Below are 24,662 nucleotides of genomic sequence, written 5' to 3'. Positions count from 1 at the left end.
AATAATAATTATTATTAGTGGACTGAACACAGGATTGGCAGCCATGTAAACACCATGCTGACTTCTGATCCAGGTCATTAGGAAAAGGAGGTTTAGATAGTGGGGGTTCGGATCTGTAGGATTCTGCTATATCAGTAACTCAATGCCATGTCACACCCTCAGTGCTTAGCACTACGTTGAGTGTAAAGTTCTGCTTACAAATCCATGGCACAACACAGCTGATGCTCTAATGAGTGGTCTTGGGAAAGAACTTATTTTGCCTCAGTAACCCCAGATGAGGAGCTAGAGGAGGGTTATAGAAAAGATAATGCAGCTCAAGGCTTTTCTGAGATAGCTTTGTTGGGGCGTGATTTCAGCAGCACAGAAAAAGTTCTCTTTGGAGTCCAAGGAAGAGAGGGCAATGGTGCTGTAAATAGTGGGGGAGATTCAAATCCAGAAGGCTCCCTCCGTGCATGGATCTAGGAAAATGGACATGGGTCTCCATTTTTACTAAGGCCCAAAGCCACAAAGCTGCTTAGGCACTTACATGTGGGGTTTAGTCACCTGCATTCCAGTTGTAGGCATCACTGTGCTCCAGAAAAACCTCTGTTCAGCTGTTACCACACCCTGTAGGTGCCTAAATTTTCACTGTTAAAGTTCCTTAGATACCTACGGTTCTGTCTGTGGGCATGAGCGCTGCTGCCTTAAGCTAGGCATCCAGATGCCTATCTCCCCCTAATCTGCAACACAAGCCTAAAATTGGGGTGTCAGGCAGGGCAACGCCCATACTACCTGCAGAACTTGATCCAGTAGGCATGCCCAGAGCATGGCAATGCCCAACTGCCTTTGTGGTTCTGGGCCTAAATCAGTCACTTCTCAGGGGAAATTCCCATTGAAATGAAGCAGCTGAGATTGTGTGTGTTTGATTTTTGGAACAGATTAATAATAACCAAAAAAACTACCCCACTCTGAATCAGAGGCAAGTTCCCCCTCTCGCCAAACCCAAGTTTCTTTCTTTAGCAAATGGGAAAAGGAACAATTAACCAGATTTCGTTTTTAAAAGGAATGTATGTGATGACTTGCTTGTTACAGTAATTCTACTACCCTGCTGCTCTAGTTGTAAACACAGAGCATGAGGGGAGGGGGAAAATGATGGCAATATCTTGACTTTAGCCAGAAAAACTATTTCTCAAATTAAATTACATTTCCTAATAAGCAGAACATGTATGGAAACCTAATGCACAGAGTAACCAGCTGAGGGACAGGAAGCTAACTGTCCACAGATGGAGTTTCTATGGCACCCTGAGGCCTTCATGCAGGGCAGCTAAGCTCAGTGCCACTTGATTTTCACTTAGTTTTACAGCTGGGTTAAAGAAGACAAAAAGGGTTTGTTTTGAGCTGTTGAAGTTACTTACCTGTGATCATATGGTGTGCTAGATTCAGCCCCGGCATAAGGCGACTGATAGAACAAGTTGCAAGGAGCTGAATACGTCCAGGTGTGTCTATGGGTCAGTGAGGTCAGATTCCAGATGCTGCTGAGTCCCAGGCCTTTGCACTAATCACTAGCCCAGAGGGTCCCAAATTTTTTCTCTCAGGCTCATCTGTGCAGCTGCAGTAGGCACCGTGGCCCACTATCAACACATATCTGTCAGGGAGAGGGGTCCCATGGGGCATGCGCAGCCCATCGCCTCAGCAGGGATCAGAGCCAGCAAGTGGGCAAAGGTGCCAGGTAGGTGCCACAGCCAGCCCCTGCTGACATCCTCCACCTCAGCAACCCACTGAGTGCCTTGCACCTGGCAGCCCTGCCGTAGTCATCCACCCGGCACGCCTCACAGGCACCCACCTACCCAAGAAGGAAGGCAGGGCTTGAGGGCCGCCAGTGCTGGGCAGAGCTAAGCACTCTGGCTGGGCCTGACTGTCCCAATCACAGCGTTGTAGACTCCAGGCCATGAGCGGTGGGTATCACAGGCCAGGAGATGCTAAACCTCTCCCCCAAAAAAAGTCACATGTGACCCCACCCATGCTCTACCCCAAGGCCCCCTCCTGTTTCCCACGCTTTCCCCTGTGGCCTCAGCCCAGGCTGCTCCTCTTCCCAGAAGCAGGCGGGAGTTGGGGCTAGGGTGGGCCATCCTATGGCCCAGGACTTGGGGCAGCTGGGGCCAGTGCTTGGGTTTCCCAGTGCTGGGGCCGCCTGGTGCTCCGGGGCTGAGGGTGCTCGTGCCTGCTAGAGGGTCCTGGGGATTGGGTGAAGGGGCTAGCGGCTGTGGCTCAGGGCTCTGGCAGTGGCGGGGGGGGGGGTGCCTTGGGCAGAGGGGATGGGGGCTAGCCTCCCCTTCATGCACTATCCATACTACAGGCAGAAATGGAAAAACCACCAAGGCCTGGTCCCTAGCGCAGGGGTGGGCAAACTTTTTGGCCCAAGGGCCACATCTGGGAAGAGCAATTGTATGGTGACGCATGAATGCTCAAAAAATTGGGGTTGGGGTGCGGGAGGTGGTGCAGGCTCTGGGGTGGGGTCAGAAATTAGGAGGTCAGGGTAGAGAAGGGGGCTCTGGGCTGGGGAGCTGGAGTGGGGGGGGGTTGTGGTGAGTGAGGGCTCTGGCTCGGGGGTGTGGGCTCTGGGGTGGGGCTGGGGATGAAGGTGTAGGATGGTGGTCCGGGCTGGGATTGCGGGGTTCAGAGGGAGCTCAGGGCTGGGGCATGAGGCGCGGCTCAAGGATACAGGCTCTGGGCAGCGCTTACCTCAAATGGCTCCCGGAAGCAGTGGCATGTCCCTTCTCCAGCTCCTATGTGGGGGCACGGCCAGGCGGCTCTGCACACTGCCCCACCCACAGGCACTGCCCCCGCAGCTCCCATTGGGGTACTGGAGGGGCCATCGCAGTGCGTAGGACCTGGAGTGGTGCTGTGTCATGGCTTCTGGGAGCCGCCTCCCCCCTCCCCGAGTTGACCCTGCTCCCTGGCTGCAGCACCAGAGTGTGGGCCATGTGGCTGCTTCCAGGAGCCGCATGGAGTGGCCTCGCTCCCTGGCTGGCGGACTGGAGAGGGGCAAGCCCCAGACGCCACACCCCAGCAGAAACTCGAGGGCCAGCTTAAAATGGCCTGTGGACCATAGTTTTCCCCCCACCATGCCCTAGGGTGTGGCAGCTCACTGCAGGCAGGGGCAGCTCTAGGGATTTTGCCACCCCAAGCACCGCAGACAGGCTGCCTCCGGCAGTTTGCCTGCAGAGGGTCTGCTGGTCCCGCGGCTTTGGCGGACCTCCCGCAGGCATGCCTGTGGGAAGTCCACTGAAGTCGCGGGACCAGCGGACCCGCTGCAGGCAAGCCATGGAAGGCAGCCTGCCTACCGCCCTCGTGGCGCCAGCAGAGCGCCCCCCCCCCCCCCCGCTTCTTGCTGCCCCAAGCACACGCTTGGCGTGCTGGGGCCTGGAGCCGTCCCTGAGTGCAGGACAGGCTGGAAGGTTACCATACTTCCAGTTTCCAAATAGAGGACACTATTGGGAGAGGCAGCTAGATGAGGGCGGGTGCTGGAGGGTGTTTGTGTCTCTTGAGCAGTGGTATTTGGAGGGTGCTGGAGGAAACATTTGGGCCTTACTCTCAAGGTGGTGGGCAAAGTCACTCCCTGTCATGGTAGCAGGGTAGCTAGCACAGGCTCAGGATGCAGCACCAGCCCATTAGTCAGTGCCTCCCTGCAGGGCTCTCCCCGTGTCCAGAGTCGGGAGCTGGGACCTGGCCTTGTCAAAGTTCTGGGGCCCCACAGCAAGGCAGACGCCCTGGCTGAGAGGCGGTTGGTGGCTCTGCTTATGGCCATAAACCCTCCAGCCTCCTCCAGCTGCAGTGGCTCAGGGCCAGCCGTGTCTCCTCACTCTCTGCCCAGGCCAGCTCTGTTTTTGCCGCCCCCCAAGCAGTGCGCTGAATTGCTGCCAGACTGCAGGGGCAGTCCGTGTGCCATTAGGACGGCAAGCGTGTTTCCGCAGTGGCGGCAATTCAGCAGCAACTGAACAGAGAAACTGCTGCCAAATTGCAGCCGCCGTGGAAACGCACGTGCTGCCCTAATGGCTCACGGACTGCCCCTGCTGTCTGCGGCGGCAATTCAGTGCGCTGCTTGGGGGCAAAAACACACAACTGCGGCCCCTTGCAGACTGCCGCCCCAAGCACCTGCTTGGAATGCTGGTGCCTGGATCCGACCGTGCTCTCCGCCCACCACTCAGTAGCTCCGCTTTGCCCTCTACCAACTACCGCTGGCACTGGGCTCCTCCAGCCCTGGGTGGGGACCAGCACTGGCCACCACTATACCAATTTATACAGTTTTGTTTTGCTTTGTTTTTTGGGGGTGGGGGTGGGGTGAGGTGCAACACCTCTCATACCCCCCCCACTTCTGCCCATGACAGACCACCTGGGACTGCGTCACAGCCCACCATTTCAAAACCCTCTCCACTAGCCCACACTTCGTCCTTTAGCACTTAATCCTGGGCGATGCTGAACACACTCAGGTCCCATTAAAAGCAATGGCAGTTGGGCCAGTTCAAGGCATCCCAAGAGGTGCACCTGGCAATATCAGGTCCTTACTGTTTTGCAGCACGTGCAATGTCCTTGCTCATGTAAAGCCCATAATTCACTACCTCTTACTACAGTAACTGGGCTACGTTTTTGGGGTTGTTTAGAAATGTGCAAGGTTCAGGTATTGCATTCCCAAAAGTTTGTGTAACATCATCAAAGCACGTAAATTACTTAGGCACTTATGTCCCATTTTCACTCCACTTAGGAGTCCAAAGTAATGGCTGCAATAGGAGTGTTTCCCCAGTGGAGGAATCCCAGCAAAGCACTCTTAATGTGGATGCTGTTATACTGGCAAAGCTGTGCTTTATAGAGGTTTAGTAAAACCATCCCCCTCCTGCAAGTGAAACAAACTATACTGGTAAACGTGCAGTGCAGGGTGTGCTGTATAGCTGCCGCTACACAAGGCGCATGTGTTCTTCTTCGAGTGATTGTTCATGTCCATTCCAAGTAAGTGTGTGCGCGCCATGTGCACGCCAGCCGGAAGATTTTCCCCTAGCAGCGTCCTTAGGGTTGGCCTCAGCGCCCCCTGGAGTGGCGCCACCATGGCACCCTATATAGGGGCCTGCCAACCCTCCACCCCCTCAGTTCCTTCTTACCACTGGTGACGGCTAGCTGGAACCTTGCTTGCTTACAGCAAGTTTAGCAGTATCTCTTTGTTCGTGTATATAGTTTAGTTTTTAGATTACAGTAGTTGTACATAGTTGATAGTGGTTGCAGGGGCTCCCCAGAGCGTACTCGTTGCCCCACTGGGGCATGCCTGGGTCCCCAGGGTTTAAACTCTGCAGGGACGATGGGAAGTTTATGCCAAAGAGTGACCCGCACTCTGCTTGCTGTGGTGCCTCAGAGAGGGCCACCAAAGAGACCGGTGCAGTATCTGCAGGGGCTTCCGTCCCAGGACTCTTAAGGACAGAGAGCATAGACTTAGAGAGCTCCTGATGGAGGTGGCCTTGCGGCCACCCTCCAACCCTAAGCTGGCACCCAGCACCTCGTCTTCGGTGTGTAGTGCCCCGCCAGCAGCATCGGGACTCGGGACCCAGCCCAAAGCCTCCAAATCCCAGCACCAGAGTGAATCGGGTCACAGGAAATCAGCCTCCGTGTGGCACCGCTCACCCTCTCCAGTGCCCACTAAAAAGAAGAGGCCAGTGAGGGAACAATCACCCCGCCAGTACATTAAGAGGCCGACACCGTCCATGAGTGCAAGTGGACAGGCTGGGCCACAGACTGATCCTCCAGCTGCTCCGTTGACTCCTGCACCGGAGAGAGGGCAGTCAAGTCCGGAATGGCCAAGATCCCCGGACCTCAGTGAGGACGTGTGTTTCCCATCGACACTGGAGGTGTTCAAGGCTGCCTCTGACTTGTTGAGTCTCCTGGTGCTGGCCTCTCCTCTCCACTGTATGGAGCCACCGGCTGTGGCCCGACCCCCGGTACAGTCACGGGGCAAGTCGCCTCGCACCACCTGGGCAGCACCGGAGCAGAGGGAGTGTTCCCTGTCCCTGCAGCACTGCTCCTATTTGGAGACCTCGGACTTGGAGACTGAGTCCTACTGCTACAGTAGGTCAAGGAGCAGGAGGTCAGCTTCGTGGGCGAGCCAGCAACCGTACCCGCCGCAGAGGCAGCAGCAATGGCAACCACTCTCCCAGTGGCCGTTTTGGACCCCCTGGGCCTACCACCAGTCGTTGGGTCAGGCGTTTGGCCCTCGCTCCAGGTCCGCATCGATTTCCTTGATGTCGGTGGTACTGGCGCAGTTGCCTCGTCCACCAGCACCGTCATCCAGCAGGGGTGTGCCACATCAAAGTCCAGCACTCCCTAGTCAGGTATCGGCACTGGCAGTGACCATGGTCCGGCACTGCATGCACCGCCCGACACGCCTCGTTGCTCACTATCGACCCCGGTACCGGCCGCGGCGCCGCATCTCGAACCCGTACCGGCCCTGCAACCACAATACCGTGTGCCGCAAGCCCCCGAAGCCATGGATGGGTCAGAGGAGGGTACACTAAAGGTGATCTCCTCCTCTTCACCTCCGGACGAGGCTGTCTCAGGCACGGCAACGGCACCGGCCCTAGAGGACAACCGAGTGCTCCAACAGCTGCTTAGGTGGGCAGCCCAGACTTTGGAGATCCAAGCGGAGGAGATTGAGGTGAACGTGGACCTGGTAGTGGACATCCTGGCCCCCTCAGGCCCATCCAGGGTAGCTCTGCTTTTGATCAAGACAATAGCGGACATGTCCCGTACTTTATGGCAGATGCTGGCTTCGTTGGCCCCCACGGTCAAAAAGACAGAGAGGCGCTACTTTGTACCCTCCAAGGGCTATGGGCACCTGTATGCCCACCTTCCCCCAGACTCCCTGGTGGTAGATGCTGCCAGGGGTTCCAGGAGTTGACACCCAAAAACAGAGAGGCCAAAAAGTTGGACCTGTTTGGCAGAAAGGTGTATTCAACGGGGGAAGGGCTGCAATTGCGTATAGCCAATCAACAGGCTATAGTGAGCCAGTATGGACACCATACATGCTCGGCATTGTCTAAGTTCACTGAACTTCTTCCCCAGGAGGCGTGAACAGAATTTTCAGCTCCGGTCGAGGAAGGGAAATTGATATCCCAACCATCCCTCCAGGCAGCCCTGGATGCGGCAGATTCAGCCTTGTGAACATTGGCAACTGGCCTGGTCATGAGACAGGAAGCCTGGCTTCAGGTCTTGGGCCCTCCTCATGAGCTCCAACACACGATCCAGGACCTCCCATTCGAGGGGCCAGTGCTATTTTTGGAGAAAACGGACAAGCGATTGCATAGCGTGAAGGACTCAAGGGCTACTCTTCACTCTCTGGGCCTGTACACCCCAGTAACCCAGCACAGGCAGTTTAGGCTACAAATGGCCCCACGCCCGTACCAGCCTCAGAATCGCCCGGATGCCGGGTGTAGGTGAGGCAGGAATGGCAGGAGGAAGCACCAACGTCAGCCCTCAGGCCAGTCATCTGGCCAGACAAGGCTGCCATCGGGGCCCAGGCCTCCAGTTTGATGGTACGGTCAAGGACGACCTACCCGTCAGAACTCTGGATCCTCCCTTTGGGTCACATCTATCCCCCTTCTATCATGCCTGGTCCCGAATCACATTGGACAGTTGGGTGCTTCACACGGTAGAGAAGGGATATTCTATCCAGTTCTCCTCCCTTCCGCCCCACCAGCCCCACTCCCCATCCCTCTTCAGGGACCCCTCTCACGAGCAACTTCTAACTCAGGAAGTGCAGTCCCTCCCTGCAGTAGGGGCGGTGGAGGAAGTTCCTCAGGAGCACAGGGGCAGGGGTTTCTACTCTTATTATTTCCTGATACCGAAAGTGAAAGGGGGCCTCAGATTTATTCTGGACTTGCGGCGTCTGAACAAGTGTGTAAAGAAGTTCAAGTTCTGCATGGTCTCCCTGTCCTTGATCATTCCCTCCTTGGATCCAGGAGACTGGTATGCCGCCCTCGACTTGAAGGACATGTATTTCCATATAGCCATAATCCCCCATCACAGGCGTTACCTCAGATTCGTCGTAGCCGATGCCCATCTTCAGTTCTCAGTGCTGCCTTTCGGCCTGTTAGCAGCCCTGAGGGTTTTCACAAAGTGCATGGCAGTCGTGGCAGCCTTCCTGCGCAAGCAGGGGATTCAAGTGTTCCCCTACCTGGATGATTGGCTCATAAAGGGCCATACCAGGGCACAGGTGGAGGCTCAGGTACTCTTTATCAGACAGACCTTCCTCGAGCTCGACCTCCTGCTGAAGGAGGCCAAATCCACCCTGTTTCCCACTCAGAGGATAGAGTTTATAGGGGCAGTTCTGGATTCAACCCACGCCAGAGCGTACCTACTGGAGTCCAGGTTCCGGTCCATGTCCGAAATCATTCTCGGTCTCCAACATGCCCTGACCACCACAGCAAGAAACTGCCTCAAGTTGCTGGGCCACATTGTGGCGTGTACCTATGTGGTGAGCCACGCCAGACTCAGGTTGCCTCCTCTCCAGTCTTGGCTGGTGACCGTATACCACCCGACCAGGGACGCCCTAGACTCGGTGGTGACGCTCCCCCGTATAATGCTGGTCTCCCTTCAATGGTGGCTCGACCGCAAGAAGTGTGCGTGAGAGTTCTCTTCGCCAGCCCCCAGCCCTCCCTTTCCTTGGTGACGGATGCATCGGATTGGGGGCGCACCTGGGGAACCTCAGGACCCAAGGCCTGTGGTCTCCAGAAGATCTCTCCTTGCACATCAACGTCAGCGAGCGGTGTGTTTGGCATGCCTAACCTTCAAACCCCACCTGGCAGGCAGATGTGTTTCAATCCTTACGGACAACATATCAGTGATGTTTTATATCAACAAACAGGGGGGTGCATGCTCGTCTCCCCTGTGCCGGGAAGCCCTCGCGTTATGGGACTTTTGCGTACGGAACGCAATTCACCTGTCAGCATCCTACCTCCCGGGGGAGCGGAATGGCCTGGCGGACGCCCTCAGCCACTCATTCCATGGCCACGAGTGGTCCCTTCACCGGGATATAGTACGATCAATTTTCCACCTCTGGGGTTATCCCCAGATAGACCTCTTTGCCTCGAGAAAGAACAGGAAGTGTCAACGTTTCTGCTCCCTCATGGGCCGCAGTCTGGGGTCTCTGTCGGACGCCTTCCTCCTCTCCTGGGGGGACGGTCTGCTCTACACCTTTCCCCCAATTCCCAAGGTTCACAGGGTGATTCTCAAGATCCGCAGGGATCATGCCCGCATAATCCTGATAGCGCCAGTGTGGCCGCGCCAACACTGGTACACGTCGCTCCTGCACATGTCCACTCGAACACCTCTCATGCTGCCTATGCTCCCGGACCTGATCACACAGGATCAGGGTCGCCTCCGCCACCCGAATCTGGAATCGCTTCACCTCACAGCCTGGATGCTCCATGGCTGAACCCCGTGGAAATGCAATGCTCTCAATAGGTCAGGCAAGTCCTGCTTGGTAGCAGAAAACCGTCTACCAGGGCCACTTACCTGGCTAAGTGGAAACGCTTATTCATCTGGGCTGAACAGCGAGGACAGGCGCCATTGCAGGCCCTGATCCCTCTTATCCTGGACTATTTGCTTCATCTGAGACAGCTAGGGTTTTCCCTCTCTTCAGTTCGGGTTCATTTAGTGGCTATCTCGGCGTTCTATCCAGGAGAGCAGGGTACTTCAGTTTTCGTGAACTTGCTGATTGGTTGCTTCCTCAAGGGCCTAGACAGGCTGTTTCCACATATTCGACAACCAGCCCCAACCTGGGACCTCAATTTGGTCCTTTCTGCCCTCAGAGGGCCTCCCTTCGAGCCCCTGGCTTTGTGCTCTCTGCTATACCTCTCATACAAGGTCGCATTCCTTGTCGCTATCACCTCGGCCAGGAGGGTCTTGGAACTCAGAGCGCTGACATCCGAGCCTCCGTACACTGTCTTCCATAAAGCCAAGGTCCAACTCTGGCCATACCCGGCGTTCCTTTCGAAGGTAGTCTCCCAATTCCACATGGGTCAAGATATCTTTCTCCTGGTGTTCTATCCAAAAACCACACTCTTCGGGTACGGAGCGTAGGCTGCATTCCCTGGATGTCCGCAGGGCCCTAGCTTTCTATATTGAACGAACCAAACCGTTTAGGAAATCAACCCAGCTCTTCATTGCCGTGGCAGATAGGATGAGGGGGCTCCCGATCTCATCTCAGCAGATCTCCTCATGGATTGCGGCCTGCATCTGGGAATGTTATGGTCGGGCCAAGGTCCCTACTCCTCCGATCATGCCCCACTCTACAAGGGCGCAGGCCTCCTCCGTGGCGTTCCTGGCCCAGATCCTGACTCAGGAAATATGTAAAGCCACCACGTGGTCCTCCATCCACACACTATGCCATCATGCACCAGGCCAGACATGACGCAGCCTTCGGCCGTGCAGTGCTTCAGTCAGCAGTGAACTCCGACCCCACTGCCTAGGTTCAGGCTTGTGAGTCACCTGCTTGGAATGGACATGAACAATCACTCGAAGAAGAAAAAACAGTTACCCACCTTTTAGTAACTGTTGTTCTTTGAGAGGTGTTGTTCATGTCCATTCCAATACCCACCCTCCTGCCCCTCTGTTGGAGTGCCGGCAAGAAGGAAAGAAGGGGGTGGAGGGTTGGCAGGCCCCTATATAGGGTGCTTTGGTGGCACCACTCCAGGGGGCGCCGAGGCCGACCCTACGGACACTGCTAGGGGAAAATCTTCCAGCTGGCATGCACGCGGTGCACACACATCTGCTTGGAATGGACATGAACACCACCTCTTGAAGAACAACAGTTAATAAAAGGTGGGTAACTGTTTTTTAGCACAGCTATAGTAATCAGAGATCACACCCTGGCTGTCTGGCAGAAGGTTACAGTGTGGCTGTGGCCTCAGTCTCACTGATGGGCAGAGGGACTTTACATGCCAATTTTGAAAATGAGCCTTAAGCCCAGCTCCACAAAAATATGTAGGTGATTGACTTCAATGCAAGTTACACACCAAAATACAATTGAGGATTGCGCTAAAGTTATGTAGGTGCTTTTAAAAAATGTTTAACTCATCAATAAAGCGCCCGATAAGCCTTTTCCAGTCCATAACTCAGGTAATAAATAATTTATGCTTTCCAGCTGCTACATCTTAATTATTTTCGTTGTATCTTTTGGATTATTAGGCTGCATGATAAAGTGCCGCCCCCTGAAGCATTTCCATGTTCCCGCTGGAATGTCCCTGGAGCACTACTATGTGGGGGTTGTAGGCTGAGTTTTTTGTATTGCTTGCAGGAGAAAAAAAACCAACAATGACCATTTGAGCAAATGTTTAAAGGTGGTTGCCTTCTCTGTAGTAATACTAACGTGCAAGATTTCTTTTCAGTCAACAATGCTGAAAATAGCTATTGAGAGGAAGGAAATTGCAGGGGCCAGCAGCTAGTTCTAGCACAGAAAGTATTTTGTCCAGGATCTTGCTTGTTGTATGTAGATTAAGCTGCTCACAGTAGCGCACCATTTCAGTTTCACCCAGCTTGACAGCAGATGTAACTGATAATCATCCCAGTCATTCTGATATGCTGCAGCTTTAAATAAATCAGTCATATCTGAAGAAATTTCTTTCAGGTTGAATCTGTTATTTTTTGATGAGTAGTTAATGATACTTGGGCCCTCTGGGCCAATTCTGCTCTCAGTTAAACTGAATAATTCAGCTGTAGTTTAAGTACTATAGAGTTAAATGCTGTTAGCACAGTATTTAGCTCACTAACTAATTTGATTGTGGGCCAAATTTTCTCCTGGTGGGAAGTGGTGGCACTCCATTGACATCAGTGAAGGTTGGCCCTTTATCTTCCTTTCTAAAATGTCCCTTGTGCTTCTATACAGAACAGTCTTGGTTTAGGGACATTGCATTTTTTTTTTAATTTAATATTACAGTTATTCCCACCCCATTGATGGTTTTAGACATCCTAAGGATTTCTCACTGTTACATTAATTTCTATTGTTTATCTGATGTACGCTTTATATTTGTCATTGTCTATGTTATACAATGAGTTAGATCATTTACACATACACATTTTAAAAAAATATGTTTGGGTCCATGTCTCCAGAGAAACTCTTCTTTGAGGTATGGTTAATTTTACAGTGGTTGTCTTATGCCATCTTCAAACAAAGATTGCTTGCTGGGTGGAATTTGCCAGGATTATCCAACAGCAACTTTGTTAACTCCACATAAGCATTTGCAGGTGAAACTTAACACAGCAGCAGGAAACTGGTTGGGTGTGAAGAACAGTTGCTCCAGCACTTGCTGCTTTTGCATGCGCTTCATTTAAAGATGTTATCTTCTTCAGTCAGTTTTTCTAGTTTCAGTTTTCAGTAGTTGTTTTGCTCACATGCCCCACTGTTCTTTTTAAACTTGAAAAAAAAAATCCCACAGTCACTTTTAAAATAAATTATTTTGCTCTTGCTGCATATCTGCAACAGAAACAACACAAATGGCTCTGACACAGCCACAGCAATTTGAATACTTTCCCAATCAGGAAATATCATTCTTTATTAGGGCAGAAAAATGTTAGATCCTTTTTGGACTGATAAATATTGGCCCAAATTCATTCTTGGTGGAAACCACAGCATTCAATGGCATTAAAACATATTTACTTCTGTGTCTGTGCTGGAGCCAGCCTATTTGCGTAGGATATGCTGGACCAAATTAATCCGTGATGTAACTCCACTGACTTTTGTGTAACCTTACAACTAGTACACTAATTTTTTTCAGTCACAGGAAGTAGCACTGCTGGTAAATTACCTCCCTAACATCCTCAGACGTCTTAATTACAAGCCCCTGAAGTATGTAGATAAAAAATAGCCACCCAGAAGACATTTGTACCTTGTTTTTTTTGCGTTGCATCAGAAAGAAACTAATGTATGGTATGATTTGAGAACGGAGGGATCCATATATTGCTATATCATTAGCACAGATAGGAACCGTTTCCACATTCATTTCTGGTTTCCATCACGTTTTGCTTCCTCCTTGTTGACTAACCATCTTTGACAAATTTTTTTTTAAACCAGTTCTACCTTTCACACTGTCACACTAATGCTGCCTTAAGACCACTGCATAAATCAATGGCTCGATTCTGTGTTCAGCGACAAGTCTGCATCTCCTGCTGAAGCTACAGAGATTTGTACTAATTCATCCAATGGAAGAACTGGGCCTACTGGCACTTCCAGAATTCCAACGTAGCATTTGTATTACAATGATACCCAGAGGTCTCAGTCAGCATCGAGGTCTCATTTACCGGATGATGTACAAGATTCAGTCCTTACCTTTTAGATTAACATCGTGTACTTTAACATCTTGATGTGGGCCAATCCTGTAGTAATGAAGTGGCCTAACCAGGAAGGCAGGAACAACTTGGACACCTGAGTGAGCTGGGAAAATCATGAAAGATGAGATGGCTCAACATTTTGCAATGAGGTAAAATGAGTGAGTGTTTTTGCCTCAGTTTGGTGTGTTCAGAAGGATGCGAGGGGGAGAATTTATGTGGGGAGTTGAGGCCTAAAAGGATCTATGACCTATAGAAAAAGTAGATTCTTTGAGGGTACCAGGAAAATAAATTAATCCAACAATGTTACAAGTGAGGACTAGGGAGCCTAAATCATTGATACAAACTAGGGTAGCCCCTTTCCCCCCCCCAGGACACAGTCCAGTGTCCACATAGTACACAAAATATAATCCATAAATCAGATATAGGATTCTAACGCCATTTGTTCATTACTGGAGATCTTCAAGCTGAAGAAGAATGGGCCTTACTTGGGCCATTGCCTATGAAAATTGCAACTGTCCTTTCTGTATCTGAAATTTACACTTTTCATTTACCAAAACATTCTCTGCCTCGTTGGTTTCAGTTTTCAGGTGGATCATTGTGTACAAATTGCTGGTATTTAGAACATGTAGTATTCAAGGAATGTACTACTCAAGCCAAACCTACATAAAAGAAGGAGTTGATAATTTACCACACTGGCTGTTACCAAAGCACAACTAGGAAGCCACCAGCTGTATGTGAACGGAAGTTTTACAGTCATGCTGTTCCCTGATAGGAAGTTTCTGAGAAAGCTTTGTATTTTCTTCAGTTGTTTACTGTCAGAATTCTGTGGTCCAGCATTCTAGTCTTCTCATAAATAACCAGGAATAATATGCAAAGCATTGGTATTCTTTGGAGAGACATGGAGAGAGGGAACTTGGAACTATTATAGTGTAGTAATACTTACATTACTTAGCTACTGGTTTGTACTATTTCAGCAACACTAAATAACCCTAATGCCAGCTTAACCAGCATCCTGAGGATTCCCCCTGCACTAAGGAATTCAGTGTTGCTGTAGAGCAGAGGTTCTCAAACTGTGGTCTGCGGACCACCAGTGGTCTGCGAGCTCCATTCAGGTGGTCCATGGATATTTCCCTCTAAGGTGCGCACCTGGGTGGTTGCACATGAGAGAATGAAGGGCCACTCACCTAATTAATGGAGTCTTGCAGGCCTAGACCCTGGAGAAGACGCACACGTAAGGTGAGGTGGTGGCCTTGAGGGGAATAGGGGTAGGTGGGAGGGGGCAGTGGGGTGAGAAGAGGGGTGGGAGCAATTTGGGAAGTGTAGGGCGGGGGTGGCCAGAGAAAGAGATGACTTTCACCAACTCCAGGGCTGCGGCTGCCAGAGAGAGACGGCCTCCTTCCCAGCCTCGGCTCTGTGGCTGCTGTGGCGGGGGGAGACATCCCCCTCCTTCCTAGCCCTAGCTCAGGGACTGCCACGGCCTGGGACAGAGAGCACATCCATCGCATTAGGAAGGTAAGACTACTGATATTAAAATATGAGTTGTGTGCTTTTATTTGTAAAACAAAAAACCCTAATTATTATTAAGCTTTTTAAAAATATATATATATAGTGCTTTTATCCAAAGCAGTTTACAGTAGTTAGCTAATGGTACAAACAACATTTGGAAAGATCATTTAGTGATCCGCTGAGACCTTCAGCAATTTTCAAGTGGTCTGCGGAAAAAAACAGTTTGAGAGCCACTGCTGTAGAGCCTTCTACACTAGACGCTGGCTGGCCCCCAATGTAAGGGGCAGGCCCAGCTGTCAGAATGGCTGTTTGGGGGCAATGAGCATCCAGTGTCAGTTAGCATACCTGAGACTCCCCTACACTGTACCAATCTGACTCCAGTTCAGACAGATGGAAGGACCCGGCCTCAAGGCTTTGAACTAGATTTGGGGCCCAATCCTGAGCAGCCTCCATGCTCAGAGAAGTCAGTGGACGTCAAGGATGCTCAGATCTCCTAGGCAACCATGCAGAACAGGCTCCTTAATCTCTGTTTATAACTCACATATATACATTACCAGATATGCACAACATAGTGTATTCTATTGCTAATGTAAATCTTTGCAAGGGGGAGGATTAACCAATTTTGAAGATGTCTCACCCTTTAACTCTGTTTTACTGCAAGGTCCCCCCTGCTATAGCTCATGCAGTTTGAGACATCTTGAACTTTGTAGAGGCACACAGGTTTCACAGCTTCCTTTCACATTTGCTAAGCTTAATTTCCAGGAAAATTAAAATATTCCTGCATTCTTTGAGTACAGATTGAAAAATCTATTATAAAACAGTTTAGAAAACCCAGAAACTGATGACCTGGCCAGTCCTTTAGGGATTAGTGTTCTGCACTGCTGCACTAGAGACCCAGGTTTGAGTCTCAGTCTGAAGGGCTTGTAATGTAAAGCACAGCAGGGGTGGTGCAAGACACTCCATACTTCCACCACTAGTTTGGAAATTTAAGATAAGGAAGTTACCAAATTCACAGGGTTTTTGTGATGATTAATTCACCAAAGGTATAGAACTCTGAGATCCTTGGATGACACACTGCACACATACAAGATATTATTGTAATATATCACCAATTCTCCCTCATGTGGCCAATGAGTCAGTCCTGAATGGATTTAATTGCTATAATCCCAATAGGCTATCAGTTATACAGATTTATGTAATGTCAGACCTCAGACCTCAGACAGAAAAAGGATGTTACAGACAGCATAGAACTACACTTAAACCCAGTCTGGGGCACACACAGGAACCACACTGATTTCACTAATTGGATATCTAAATCAATTTTGCTGAATCGGTGCAGTCCCTTGTGTGGACACTCATTAAATTGGTTTAAGTGTGGTTAATATCAAGTGAAGGTAATTCAATGTAAGGCACTCTGAGGGTATATCTACACTGCACATTCTCTTATGGTGACGTATAGAGTACATGCACTGCATGCCCAGCCAGCAGGGGTATAAATGGAAGTGTAGATGGTGAGGCACTGCTTAGCCGCATACAGACATGCCAGAACCTTCGGGTACATATCCTACAGGTCTTTTGCCATGCCCAAACAGTGCATCCCCCATTTACACTGCTATTTTTAGCATTGTAATGTCTCGCTTCCTCCATGCTGACATAGCCTTTCTCTGCTCCCTCCCCCTTTCAGAGTCTTTCACTGCTGCTTGTAGCTACACATCACAGTGTAGATGCAGCCTGCTTTTCATTGAAGCGTGTAGCTACACATTCCCTACACGCAGCCACCAATATATACAAGGCCTTAAACCAACTTAAGGAGTATCCACACAAGTGAATTGCACTGATGATTTTAGAAACCCATTTAGTTAATTTCTGTGTGTAGCCAAGCCCTTATTAGTGTAGATTTTCATTTTAATCCTCCCTCCATCCTCCATCAAAGGGCTGCTTTATAATGATTGGTACGCTTGAGACTCCTATTCTTTTCTCTGCCAATACACGTAAATCATGAGCTGGAAGTCAGCTCAGATTAAAAAAAAAACACTCAGGCTGGGGTCACTTCAGGTGAAAACTACCAGATATGCATTGATTTCCCTTCCCTGAGCAATAACAAAAACAGAGTTAGCCATTCACCAGGAAACTGCATCACCTGCCAGACGCACACTGTGTGTTAGCCATGGCAAGATGTAAACAGAACAGTTTTTATGCTCCAGCACAACACAAGGTGACATGTCACATGACTGAATGCAAGTGTCTGACCTTTTGATGGGCTTCCTCCACTGTTAGAAGGACTTGCAAAGGAAACCATAGGCTTTCTTGACTACAACTTGCTATTTGTTTTTTCCCTTGTTTACATTAACTCTAAGAGATGTTACTAGGAAATACCATAATATTTATAAGCCTGAGCCAAAAAATAAAAATCTACCCCCGTTCCAAAATGAACGCATTCCCCTCTATTCCCCTGTATTAGGAAACCAATTTTAAAAGAGGATTTAAAACATAGTTTCCACAGGCCTGGTCTACACTACACATTTATACTGATTTTAGCAGTGTTAAACCGATTTAACGCTGCACCCGTCCACACAACGAGGCCCTTTATATCGATATAAAGGGTTCTTTAAACTGGTTTCTGTACTCCTCCCCGATGAGAGGAGTAGCGCTGAAATCGGTACTACCATATCGGATTAGGGTTAGTGTGGCCGCAAATCGACGGTATTGGCCTCCGGGTGGTATCCCACAGTGCACCATTGTGACCGCTCTGGACAGGAATCTGAACTTGGATGCACTGGCCAGGTAGAGAGGAAAAGCCCTGTGAACTTTTGAATTGCATTTCCTATTTGCCCAGCGTGGAGCTCTGATCAGCACGGGTGGTGATGCAGTCCCAAATCCAAAAAGAGCTCCAGCATGGACCGTACGGGAGATACTGGATCTGATCGCTGTATGGGGAGGCAGATCTGTTCTATCAGAGCACCGTTGCAGAAGACGAAATGCCAAAAGAATTTGATTTGAAAAAATCTCCAGACAGAGGCCACAGCAGGAGGGCCGTCCTTAGGATTTATGGTATCCTAGGCGGGATTATTAAACTGGTGCCCCTGTGCCTGTCTTGCTCTTAGCAACACAAACATAAGCTTACACTATTGGAAAACTTGCCACGTGCATGTTACTAAAACCAGTTTAACGTAGTTAAGCACACTGTAATGCTGATGAACTAGCACTAAAGAAGTAGCACTATAGAAAAAATTCTGATTTGACAGAATGATGCAAATAATATAGTTTTTTTAATTTGTCAACATTTTATTGGAAATTTCTGTGCAGCGGCATTGAAACAAGGATTTGGTTTTAATTAAAAACAATCTTTCTGGCTTTCTTGGCTGCAAAATCAGTAATAATGTCATCGTATGACAAAGACAAAGTGATGTCTTGCTTGATTGAAAGAATAGCAAGATCAATCAAGTTTTCCTGACTGCTTGTAGAGCGGAGATTGTTTTTAATGAGCTTTAGTTTTGAGAAACTCCATTCTCCTGACGCTACTGTTACAGGAATTGTCAGTAGAATACGAGTGGCAATGTACACATTAGGATATATGTCAACAAGTTTGCTGGTATGAGGAAACTGTACACGTCCATCATCAATTTTGCATGTGGAACATTTATGACAGTGCTACTCAATTCTTCATACAGTTCAAGTCCATTTAAATCAAAACGATCGCCGTGCTTCAGGAGGCTCTCTTAGGTCAGGTCCCCAACGGGTGCTGCGTGGTGCATGGCACCGACAGGGGCCTCTCAGTGCACCCGCGTACTGCAGTGACGAGCATCTGCTAAAATGCACTGAAATTCGGCGGCGTGCTCTGATGATGCCCTAGGTGGCTGCTGTTCTGCCGTTGGCTAAGGAGGCCTGGCACGCAGGGAGCTCACAGCAATGCTGCGTGACAATGATAACGACAGCAAGAACAATGATGCTCATGGAGGGACGGGGAGGATACTGAGGACTTCCAGGCTATCCACAGTCCCGCAGTCTCGAAAAGCATTTGCATTCATTGCGACGCTCCCATGCTGTAGGGGGTCAAATACATGTGTCCGGGTGGCTTCAGAGTATTGATTCGTCCATTCACCTCTTTCCTGTGAAAGAAAAGCGGAAAAATCATTCTTGACTTTTTTTATATGTCCCTATGTCTACTGCATTGCGCTGGGTACACCAGTGCTGGCGGCCAATGAACACAGCACCCCTCTCCCCCTTCCACCTCCCAGGGCCAGACGGTACAATCAGACTGCCTATTGTCATCATCATCACGCGGGAGTGCTCCTGGCTGGCGTCAGGTGAGGTTCGGCCGGGGGCGCCTGGGTAAAAATAGGAATGATTCCCCGTCATTCCCAGTAGATGGTACAAAATGGCTGGTTAACGCGTCTTCATCATAGCAACATGGGGTGACGCATCCATCAAGCCCCCTCTTGCATGTTAAAGAAAAGATTCTGTACTGCCGTGGATATCTAGGCAGTGGGAGCTGGGCTCCTCTCCCCGCACGTTTAATTCTGCCTGGACTATCATAGCAGCTGGAGGCTGCCTCCCCCTCATTTTATCTCACTAACAAGTCAGTGTTTCTTATTCCTGCATTCTTTATTACTTCATCACACAAATGGGGGGGACACTGCCACAGTAGCCCAGGAGGGTTGAGGGAGCAGGGAAGCAACGGGTGGGGTTGTTGTAGGGGCACCCCCTAGAATGGCATGCAGCTCATCATTTCTGCGGGATCTGACATGGAGCGGCTGTACTCTCTGGTACACTTGCCCCATATTCTAGGCAGGACTGACTATTTTTAGATAAACCATAAAGGAGGGAATGACCCGGGGAGTCATTCCCATTTTTGTCTTTGCGCCCTCGGCCGACTTCAGCCAGGGGCACCCATGACGGCAGCAGACGGTACAGAACGACTGATAACCATCATCTCATCGCCAATTTACAATGGTATGGCAGACGGTACAGAACAACCAATAACTGTCTCTGCTATCTTGCAAAGGCAAATGAATGCTGCTGTGTAGCACTGCAGTACTGCCTCTGTCAGCGGCATCCATTACACATATGGTGACAGTGACAAAAGGCAAAACGGGCTCCATGGTTACCATGCTATGGTGTCTGCCAGGGCAATCCAGAGAAAAAGGGCGCAAAATGATTGTCTGCCATTGCTTTCACAGAGGAAGGAACGAGTGATGCCATTTACTCAGAATCACCCGTGACACTGTTTTTGCACCATCATGCATTGGGATCTCAAACCAGAATTCCAATGGGCAGGGGAGACTGTGGGAACTATGGGATAGCTACGGGATAGCTACCCACAGTGCAACGCTCCAGAAAATCGACGCTAGCCTTGGTACATGGACGCACACCGCCGAATTAGTGTGCTTAGTGTGGCCGCCTGCACTTGACTTTATACAATCTGTTTTAAAAACCGGTTTATGTAAAATCGGAATAATCCCGTAGTGTAGACATACCCATAAACACAGGTCCCAATTAAGGAAAGAACTTAAAGTATAAAATGGGACTATTCATTTACTTAAAGTTACACATGTATTTAAAGCACCTTCCTGAACTGGGACTTCAGTTGTGCAGGCCAGACTGAATGGCGCACAACACTGCTCACACAGAAACCGACTGAAGATTAACCAGAGCCTGAGCCACCTAATTCTGACACTTATTTTAACCAAAAGTGTTACCAAAGTTTAACAAGTCACAGTTGGTTCTCTCCTGCTGGCCTCCTCATTCCCACCACTGGCTGCCTTCAACAGCTTCCTCTCACCTTCTGCAGGATCCTCGGTATATTTCAACACCATACCAAGAAGATTTAAATAAATACAAAATTAATATGATACATAATACAAACTAAATAGCTCTGGGAAAATTAACAGAATTAAATAGAGTGTTTTCAAAGATCATTTTAACGCCTTTTTTGGGTACAGTCATAACAGAATATTGACCTAGAGCCCAAGCCTATTCAGTGCTGAATGCTTTCACCTACCACGGGAATCAAAGGGAGTTGTGTAGGCTCAGCATCTGCCAGGGCTGCACCCAGAATGAAGCAATGTTCTGATGACACATATACAAGTGTCATGAGTAGAGATGGGCTAAAGTTGCAAAGATTAACACGCATCCAACGAAGTGGGTATTCACCCACGAAAGCTCATGCTCCAAATTAGTCTATAAGGTGCCACAGGACTCTTTGCTGCTTTTACACGGCTACCTCTCTGATAAAGAATGGTCTGTGGCAGAACTTAGCCAACATTCAGGAATGTTGGGATCTTTTGGGTTCAACAACAATAATGCTTAACATTTATGTGGTGCTTCACAGGTCAAAGACAATGACTGAGTCATTCTCAAACCATCCCTGGGAGCAGTGGTGAACATAAGCCGGTACAGTCAGGTACACCGTACCATTAAGATATATATTGCTGGTACACCGTACCAGAAAGACACGTTTTCAAGAATTAATTGTAGAGCCATGCAAAGATACAAATTTATACCTACAGATGCGTATATCCGCAGATAGAAATCCGTATCCACTGAACCGCAGGGCTCTCCAGAAACTGGAGCTACGAAAGGAGCAGAATGTGGGGCCGCAACTCCCAGTAGCCAGTGCCCCATGCCGCCAGCTCTTCCGGTATGGCTGTATCTCCCCCCAAACCTCCACACAGCTGCGTCTCCTGTCTGGGATCTGTACAGCCCCACCGGAGAACAGAACTGGGGGTGGGGTTCGAGGCGGGGCGCCTGGGAATGGAGGCCCCACATTCTGCTCCTTTCGCTGCTGCAGTTCCCGGAAGAGTCCCATAGTTCCAAAGATACTGATTTATTTCTGTGGAAATCCGCATCCATAGGTATACATTTGTATCTGCGCAGGGCTCTAGTCACAGAACATTTTTTGTGAGGGGTGGGGTGAGATTGAGGGATTGCTACCATACCGCTAAGAGTTAAAATCTACTTGCACCACTGCCTAGGAGGTAGGTAAAGTAATAGTGTCCCCATTTTACTTTTAACAAAAGCCATACACATGTAGAAACTGACGCAGAGAGGTGAAGTGACTTGCCCAAGGCTACATAGCAAGTCAGTGGCATTTCTGGGAAGCGGCTGCAGGAGCTTCATGAGATCTTTAGATCAGAAGAGCACAAAGCCAAATAGGTAGTAGCCATAATTATCACCCATTGACTTCAGTGGGAGAAGGAATGAGTCCTTGGACAGCATTAATGAACTAAGACTCAGAAGTAAACTAGGCCAATACAGCAAGAGGGCTACTGCGCTGTGGTAGCACTCTATTCACTATCCCTGCCTGCAGAGGTTGAGTATGCTGCCTCCACAGTGCTTCTTCTCATATATAAAAAGTGGGTCAGTCAAAGTGCCCAGATCCCGACTGTACATTTGTAGACCTTCAGTAGGCCATGCACAGTGGTGACTGGTGTATTGCCATCTGGTGTAAAAAACAAATCAAAATGCTCAGGCTTAAAATTCTTCTGTACCTGGGAGTATGTACATTAATTTCACTTACCCACACAGGCTCTCTTTCATGTATCACACATTAAATCGATGTTTCCTGGTCACTAAGGATAAGATAAGGCTGTGTATGGCAAAACATTCTGTAGACTTCGAACTTAAATTACCACTGTGCACCACTTAACCATGGAATCCACTAAAGCTCATTTGAAATACTGTATTGGATTAAACACAATTCACCCACTGTACTTTTCCATTAACTTTAGACTCATTAGTGAGGCCCACAGCCATCTAAAAGAAAACTTCTCTAGGCTTAATTCCAGTGTATTTTTTAAAGAATCTCTGAAGAAAAAGAGTTGGAGGTGCCTAATATGCCTTTTCCTTGCCCACAGGCAGAAATTTTAGAATTGCTTAGAGTGGAAGGTGTTGACCTTGTGACTAAATGCTCCTTAGAGGTCAATTCAGAGAGCTTGAATCAGTTACTCAGATTGCATAAGGGCAAGTTACTGTCTAGTAAATTAAATGAGTTGGACATTCCCACATTCTACTGTCTGGGTGATGTTACATAGATTTTCTGAATTTACTGGACCAAATTCATCCTTAGTGTAACATCATTGATGCCAGTGAAGTTAGACCAGTAGTGAACTAATCCACCAGTCACTCACAGTCTGTATATATCAGATTTTCCAGATTGTATGAGATGCTCAATTGCTTGATCAAAAAATTGTTTTCTCTGCATGCCACAGGAAGAACCAGGGATATATTCTTCATGTTACAGTATTTCCTTTGAGAGGTCTAATTACTAGAAAGAGGAAGCATAGCCCAGTGGTTAGGCCACTAGCCCAGGACTTGGGAGACTGTGGATTAATTTCCTGTTCTACCAGACTTCCTATTTGACCTTGTATAAATTAATCATTTAGGGTCTCTGTGTCTCAGTTCCATATTTGTAAAATGAGGATAACAGCACTTCCTTCCCTCACAGGAGCATTGTGAGAATATCTGCCTTAAAGACTGTGAGGCAATCAGATACTATGGTAAAGTTGGGGGCACAGACCTACTGAAGATAGACAGACTCTGCTAGGGAGGCAGCATGGTCCAATACAGTGGTCCCCAAGCTTTTTATGTCATGCCCTCGCCTATCTGTAATAGAATCTGTCCGCACTCCCAGGAAGCTGTGGTTGGGAGCTGGGGCCAGAGCCACGGCAGGGGACTGCCATGGGAACGGAGCTACGGCTGGGGACCAGGAATGGGAGCAGGCATGCAGTTGCGGCCAGGGCTACGGCTGGGGCTGGAACAGGCCTGGGTGGCAGGGGTGCTGGAATGGGGGAGGGGTGATGGGCCCAGGGGCCCATGGCCTCATCACTTTTAAAAGTGGGAGGGCTATGCCTCCCACTTTTTACTGGCTGCAAGGGCGAACAACAGGGCAGTGGGGGCAGAAAGGAGTGAGCAGAAGGGCAAGGCCTGGGGTGGGGGTGGAAGCAGCAATGTGAGGGGCGGGGGCCTGGTTCGGGTGCCTGTGGCCCTCCCACTTTTAGGGAGCTTCTGCTACTCCCGCTGGGGGGACACCCCCCTCTCTGCCCCCATGGGGACTGGCCTGGGCCTCACTGTGTGTCCCCCCTTTGTGGGGCGTGCCCCACAGTTTTGGGACCACTGGTCTGACAGTAACAGTACAGGACTGGGAGTCAGAAGCCTTGGCCCTGTACCTAAATCACTACATCTTTCTGTGCCAAAGTTTCCCCATCTATAAAAATGTGTGCTTTGAGATCCCCGGCTGTAAAAGCACGATGTAAGTGCAAATTATTGGCATTAGAAATATATGCTCATATTTTCAGAAATGTGCACATATAATTTGCCTGAACAACAACAATTGCATGCAAAATCTTAAGAACTGCATTAGCCTTGCATGTGAATAATTACACACACACAAAATCATTCTCACAATTTTAGACGTGAGGTTGAGGCCTTTTGAAAATTTGGGCTAACAGGTCTCTGGGTTACTAAATGGAGACATATGCTTGTACCATATTTGCACTCCTAGTACTGTGTGGTAATGGTATTGACTGATTAAAGTTAGAAGCCAGTCAAAATATGACATCAGATGCACACAGGCTTGTACAAAACACAATAGAAGAAAAATTTCAAGTGCAAGGGTGCCTGCCTACAAAATTGTATCTTATATGTCAATAAGTGATTGACAATTGTGTGCTTTACACAACTTGCTCTGCTAGTCACACTTTTCTCGAGTTGCTATAGTAACTATTTACTTGCCTGCCTTGCCATAGTAACTGTTATTATCTTCTACTACCTGTGTGACCTCTGATTTACAGAACAATTTTTAAAGGAACAAT

This window comes from Chelonoidis abingdonii, chromosome 5 (assembly GCF_003597395.2).
Source record: "Chelonoidis abingdonii isolate Lonesome George chromosome 5, CheloAbing_2.0, whole genome shotgun sequence".
Classification (NCBI taxonomy): domain Eukaryota; kingdom Metazoa; phylum Chordata; order Testudines; family Testudinidae; genus Chelonoidis; species Chelonoidis abingdonii.
Note: the sequence above shows the minus strand (reverse complement) of the source record.